Source organism: Rhinatrema bivittatum, chromosome 4 (assembly GCF_901001135.1).
Source record: "Rhinatrema bivittatum chromosome 4, aRhiBiv1.1, whole genome shotgun sequence".
NCBI classification, from domain to species: Eukaryota; Metazoa; Chordata; class Amphibia; order Gymnophiona; family Rhinatrematidae; genus Rhinatrema; species Rhinatrema bivittatum.
In genome coordinates, this window is record NC_042618.1 from 399,140,026 (window position 1) to 399,147,088 (window position 7,063).

General features: G+C 49.3%; 1 long non-coding RNA gene across 1 annotated transcript in view; it reads left to right on the top strand.

Annotated features, from left to right (window-relative positions):
• Positions 1–1,461, top strand: part of LOC115089545 — a 32,498-nt gene extending 31,037 nt beyond the window's left edge. The window contains exon 4 of the long non-coding RNA XR_003856155.1: positions 215–1,461. This is a non-coding gene — a long non-coding RNA (uncharacterized LOC115089545). The remainder of the gene's footprint in view (positions 1–214) is intronic.
• Positions 1,462–7,063: the final 5,602 nt, after the last annotated feature.

The following is a 7,063-nucleotide window of genomic DNA, read 5'->3' on the forward strand; positions in this document are numbered from 1 at the left end:
GAGCCGTTTTGTTTGGTGCGATTTTCAACTGCAACAATACTGTAATAAATCCTTCGCATTATGTGGAATCCTAGTAAATTATCAGTCCCAGAGACACAGTGAGTCCAGCCAAAATTACATAAGATTTAACTGTCATATACTGTAGATTGAAGGGGAACTGAATGCGGCAAGAGTTCATATCTATAATTGGATTTGAAGTATATATTTTTTACAGAAACATAAAGTCTACCTATTGCGATCCCTCCCGTGGCAGGAGCCGTGCCGGGGTTCTTCCTTGCAGCACGGAGCTGCGCAGGTCTTCCTCCGTGGCCCGGAGGCCGCCATCTTCTAAATCAGGCCTGGGGGCTTGTCCTCACGCGGCAGGAGCCGTGCAGGGGATTGCTGTCTTCCCTTCCTGTCCTACCTGGTGGCAGGGAGCCATTCGGGTGTAGCTCAAGCAGCCAGGAGGCTGCCAACAATGCCCTCATGCGACCCGGAGGTCGCTAACATTACCATGGGCCCTCCGTGGAAGAGGGCCATCATCCCCGGCCTTGCCTGCATCCTAAGCCGCCTCTGGTTCTTCTTCAGCGGCAGGAAGCCGCCTGGGACATCGGGGCCTGCCCTGAGGCCTGTCTTCAGCTCCTGCTTTAGCTCGGTGTCTTCCTGTGCAGCAGGGCTGCTGTCCAGGGTCCTGCACTGCTTCCTGCTTCCTCCTAGGGGGCGAGGCTGTGTCTTCCTTCCCTTCTTAAAGGGACAGTGAGGGAGTGGTGCAGTACTGATGTCCACCCCATCCTGCAGTATAAAAAACTTCAGTCTTCATTCCTTCCTGGCCTTCGCAAGGAGTAAGTCTTCCTTAGGACTCCACATCTGCTTCTCCTCCTAGGCACTCTGTTTCATGTGGGATCCCGTGTCTTCGTCATTGTTCCTTGTTCCGGTCTCTGCTTTGATGTCTTCAATGTTCCATGATGTCCAGTTGTCCACCTGTTCCTGATGTCCAGATGCCCGCCTGTTCCTGATGTCTTCAGGTCTGCGACCAGCCCGGCTGGGCTGAGTAGGGCACGTAGTGGCCCAGTGGTCCATGACCAGTCCAGCTGGACTGTGTAGGGCGCTGGTGGGTCATTCCATCTGACAGTGCCATGGAGTCATCTCACCTCTTGTTTGACCTGCCTTGTTTCTGAGTCTGCCCTGATGTTTATTGTTTAATGTAACGCCGTACGTTTTTTGTTCAATACTCTGTTTATTGTTTAATGTAACGCCCTACCAGCGACTGTTTTGTTCTATGGAAACCGACTTGATTCGATATGTATATCGAGAATGTCGGTATATAAAAACCCTAAATAAAACCCTAAATAAATGTTCTTGCCTGATGTCTTCCTTCCCTGGATGGGTCTGGTCTGCAACCAGTCCGGCACTTGAGTGATCTGGTTGCCTGCTTGCTCCTGTCCTTGGATTTCTGTGGCTCTGATGCCTTCTCGTGTGGTCCGCGACTCAGCCCGGCTGGGCTGAGAAGGGTGCCAGTATGGACATTGTTTGCCTGGAGGTTCCGGACTTTTAACCAATGGTTTTAGTCTTGACTTACCATGCCATGCCTTGCCTTGCCAGTCCGTACCTTGCCATGCCTTGAGTCTTTGTCTACCCAGCAACGTCTTGAGTCTTCGTCTGCCCTGCTACATCTTGAGTCTTTGTCTGCCCTGCCACGTCTGATGTCTTCATCTGCCTTGCCTCGCCCGATGTCTTTGTCTGCCTTGCCAAGCCTGATGTCTTCTTCTTCCTCTATGACTCTTCGTCTTGTGCCATGTCTTCGACCGCCTTGTCCTCTGTCCGGCCTGCTGCTTCCCGCCACTCCCTAGCGTCAGTCCGAAAGGGCTTGGAACGGTCGGAGGACCATTCAGAGACTACCATTGCATTGCATTGATGGTCTCAAGGAAGTGCGCAGGTTCAGTTGAGGGTCAGGGATGTCTTACCGCAAGGGCACACATCTCGTTCTGTGCTGGAGAGCGTCCCCTGGTGCTCTCGCCCAGTGCAGCTCAACACTACCAATATAAAAAATATAAGGTGATGCCTTTTTATTGGACAAATAATACATGCTGGATGTAATTTTGTAACTGCAAATATGTGCATAAGTTATACCAATTTTCAAAGAGAAAGAATGCAATTATGCATATGCGTACTTTTCCTTTTGAAAATTATCCCACCAAAACTGCCTTCACTGAATTACACATGCTAAACTGTGTGCAGGAATTTTTGAGGGAGTTTAACATAAATACTTTAGAAAATGCAAAAGTATGTGCATAAGTATGAGCCCCTCCCCCAATCCTGAGAAGACCTCTGTTCACTCCGATAAAATAATGTGAGAAGCAACAAAAAAATGTGAGAAGCAACAAAAAAATGTGAGAAACAATCATTTATAACATGATTTGCTATTTGGGAAATATTCCTAAACATGCCCATTTTTTTAATCACGTGAGCATTAATGTCCATAATGCACAATATTTCTTATTTTTTAGCAAAGCTAAGTAAATCTACCCTTCAGATTGTGAGCCCTTTGAGGGTAAAGAAACACCTACAGTTCCTGAATGTAATTCACTTTGAAGCATCACAAAGGGTGAAATATTTAAAAAAAAAAGAAAGAAAGATGCATAAAGTTCACGGACAATTTGCACCCATGGCAATTTCTTTTTTCAAAATCTATGTATGGGGTTGTATGCATGTGGTATACATGGGTATGAATGAAGCCATGGCAATTTTTATAAGGAAAGTACTCAGGTTCAGTATTGCCCCTTTGAAAATGAGGTACAATGTCCATAGGTACTGAACCTAGGCCAATGGCCTGAAAATGGTCCCCCAACAACTTAGATTTCTGTACGGTCTAACAGAATGAGCAGCATATCTGCCAGTAAGCTGGTCTCAGCTTTGGTTTCAGGTCAGCTGGTGTTTAGAGTGAATTCAGTTACTACTCAAATGTCACATTCATTAACCTGAGAATTCAATAGGTGAAAAAAAACCTTTTATAGTATAAAAAAAATTGCACACAGGAGGAGGGGGTCAGTTAATGATTATACCACCACATAACCGTGGTGCCGAGACACCATTGAGTTTATATGAAACTTTCCCTCTACTCCTTAATATTTTTTAAAATTATTATACAAATTATTCATTTATACCAGTATACACTGAATATAGGGCAGGTGTCATAAAATGTTGTTAAACACCAGTTTCAACAAATAATTCATAAATCGGTATTTAAGTTTTCAATATTTCTACATTTCAGCGATCGAGCAGCTGCTCCAGATTGATTATTTATGCTTTCTTTTAGCCATTTTTAGCCATATTAGATTATAATTTACCAGATCAACTCTTCTTTTGTAAAGTATGTTGGAGAGCTTTAGTGGGCCTGGCTGTTTTATTCCTAATGCTTTTTTTTTTTCTTCTTCATTTTCCTTAGCCTCCCCTCTTTTTCTGACTCTCCCTGTTTAAATATTAGCAACTAATATGGATTGCTGGCCTTTGTATTATTGCCTGTATGGAAAGCTAAATTAGTATGTTTTTATTCAGTGTCTGCATATCTAATATTTCTAAAGCAAATTTTCTTGTCATATTAATTTGTATAATTTCATAAGTACAAAATTAAAAAAAAAAAAACTAGACTGTATGATGATACCTCTTTTCCTTTCTGTATAAACACAGTCTTTTCTAGCCATATTCTTTTTTATTTTTTATTAATGTCTACAGAAAGAAAACAAAATCTGACATAATGCTAGCAGTAGAAAGTATATATAGAATGTCAGTTGTCTTGTATTAGAAGTAGCAATATATGTCCCATCTATATTCCTGAGTATAAATTCAAACATTTACAGGCAAATATTGCCCTATTTTTGATGTACTTAACTATGATTTATGAATCATTATACGTTTATGAAAATTCCCTTTGTTGTACAAAATTTTTATTCTATCTCTTTTCATTTGATATTGAACATTTTCTCAATCAGATTGACAATTTTCTCTACTTATCTGGTGGTAGTGGTGGGCAATGAAGAGTCCTGTTACTTGTGCTTTCAAAAAGAGAAGAGACACTTTTAAAAAAGAGTATAAATGCAACAGAAAAAAACCCCCTGTTATTTATTGTTAACATGGCAACTACCCACCAGCAGACAACAGGTTCTTTTATTGTTTGAAAAGAAAAATGCTGTCAGCGGTAGAGATGTGCATTCGTTTTTGCCGAATTGGAAAATAGCAACGAAATTGTCCAATTCGGCATGTTTCAGGGAGCCTGAAAAAAATCAGGATTTTCCCATTTTTTCGCAAAAATTCGTTTTTCCGATTAGTGCGCACTAACGGGAGTCAGTGCGCGCTAACTCCCTGTTAGTGCGCGCTATCTCCCGTTAGCGCGCGCTAACAAAAACTAACAAAAAGTAACAAAATCTAACGGTTTTTGTTAGCGCGCGCTAACGGGAGTTAGCGCGCACTAACGGGGAGTTAGCGCGCACTAACTAAAAATCGATTTTTCGCGAAAAAAAAGACCCGAACCGAAAAAAAACGACATTTTCCATGGCGGCCGAAAAACGAAGAACGACACTAACACAAAAAACGATGCACATCTCTAGTCAGCGGTACCCAGGGAGCCACCAAACATTGTTAAAGTAGACTTTTCATTAACTGTTGCCCTAGAATTATGCATCAAATGAGTTTGAAAAACAAGGGGGAGAGGGGTGTATCCAAAAATATTTTTTTCTGTTATTTCTGTTGCGGTCTCCACCGCTTCCCCTTCTCTTTCCCTGAACAGGGCTCACCTTCACTACTGGAGGCGCTGCGTTCCATACGCCCGGGACCCCTGCGGCTCTGCCGGTTCCTCATGATGTCCGCCATTGCTTGCCTGTCTCCCCGCTGCCTCGCACGAGCGTGAGGACGCACATTATGGGGCGGATTTTCAGAGCCCTGCTCGCGTAAATCCGCCCAAAACCGGGCGGATTTACGCGAGCAGGGCCCTGCGCGCCGGGAAGCCTATTTTACATAGGCCTACCGGCGCGCGCAGAGCCCCGGGACTCGCGTAAGTCCCGGGGTTTTCGGAGGGGGCGTGTCAGGGGGCGGGCCCGAACCGCGCGGCGTTTTCGGGGCGTGTCGGGAGCGTTCCGGGGGCGTGGCTACGGCCCGGGGCAGCCCGGGGGCGTGGCCGCGCCCTCCGGACCCGCCCCCAGGTCGCGTCCCGGCGCGCAGGAGGCCTGCTGACGCGCGGGGATTTACGCCTCCCTCTGGGAGGCGTAAATCCCCCGACAAAGGTAAGGGGGGGGGTTTAGACAGGGCCGGGCGGGTGGGTTAGGTAGGGGAAGGGAGGGGAAGGTGAGGGGAGGGCAAAGGAAAGTTCCCTCCGAGGCCGCTCCGATTTAGGAGCGGCCTTGGAGGGAACAGGGGTAGGCTGCGCGGCTCGGCGCGCGCTGGCTATACGAAATCGATAGCCTTGCGCGCGCCGATCCAGGATTTTAGCGGATACGCGCGGCTCCTCGCGTATCTACTAAAATCCAGCGTACTTTTGTTTGCGCCTGGAGCGCAAACAAAAGTAGGCTATTCGCGCTCGTTTTAAAATCCGCCCCCTAGGGGCGGATTTTCAGAGCCCTGCTCGCGTAAATCCGCCCAAAACCGGGCGGATTTACGCGAGCAGGGCCCTGCGCGCCGGGAAGCCTATTTTACATAGGCCTCCCGGCGCGCGCAGAGCCCCGGGACTCGCGTAAGTCCCGGGGTTCTCCGAGGGGGGCGTGTCCGGGGCGTGTCGGGGGCGGGCCCGGTCGTCGCGGCGTTTCGGGGGCGTGTCGGCAGCGTTTTGGGGGCGGGTACAGGGGCGGGGCTACGGCCCGGGGCGGTCCGGGGGCGTGGCTGTGCCCTCCGTACCCGCCCCCAGGTCGTGGCCCGGCGCGCAGGAGGCCCGCTCGCGCGCGGGGATTTACGCCTCCCTCCGGGAGGCGTAAATCCCCCGACAAAGGTAAGGGGGGGTTTTAGACAGGGCCGGGTGGGTGGGTTAGGTAGGGGAAGGGAGGGGAAGGTGAGGGGAGGGCAAAGGAAAGTTCCCTCCGAGGCCGCTCCGATTTCGGAGCGGCCTTGGAGGGAACGGGGGTAGGCTGCGCGGCTCGGCGCGCGCCGGCTATACAAAATCGATAGCCTTGCGCGCGCCGATCCAGGTTTTTAGCAGATACGCGCGGCTCCGCGCGTATCTATTAAAATCCAGCGTACTTTTGTTTGCGCCTGGAGCGCAAACAAAAGTAGGCTATTCGCGCGCCTTTTAAAATCCGCCCCTATGTGCGCACAGCTCCCGGAAGTCTGGCCCCGCCTGTGCTAACGACGCCACGCCCTAAGCCTGATTTAACCGGCGTCCGGACGCCTTCTCCTTGCCTTGCAACGAGGTTCACTACTGCCTAGTAGTTCTGAGTTGCGCTTTCGTCTGTTCCTCGCTCCTGACTTGACCTTTGGATCGCCTTGACTTCGCTTCAGCTTGCCGCCTGCCTCCGACCTTGGACCATTCCTGACCGCTTCAGCTTGCCGCCTTCCTCTGACCCTGGTCCGTTCCTGGCTCCGCTTCAGCCTGCTCCGGGTCGCAGCCAGCTGCAGGCCCCGTTCCAGTCTTCAGCCTGCTCCGGTTCACAGCCAGTTACAAACTCCGTTCCAGTCTTCAGCCTGCTCTGGTTCACAGCCTGTCTTCAACTCCTGCCGCACGGGCCAACTTGCCACAGGTGTTGTTGCTGCCCGCTGTCCTACCTTCAGCCGGTTCTCTACCAGCATTGCTGGCCTACAGACTTTTGTGTTCTCTTTGGACTTTCTTCGCTACACCCTCTGCCCAGGCTTTCTCTGTTTATAGACTCTGAGCATTCTCCTAAGTCCCAAGGTTCCAGGGCCCTACGGGCTCCTCCTGGGGGGTTTCTGGTTCCCGGGTGAACACCGCTAGCCTGTGGCTCCGCCTCCCGGCCTACCCTGCCTCCCTGGGTAGACCGGCCCAAGGGTCCACTATCCTGACTGCAGTCCCCAACTGCAACAATTTCATGTAGTTTCCTTTCTGTTTCCTTATTTTTTTCTTTTTGTAGCTTTGTTTTAGTGCACG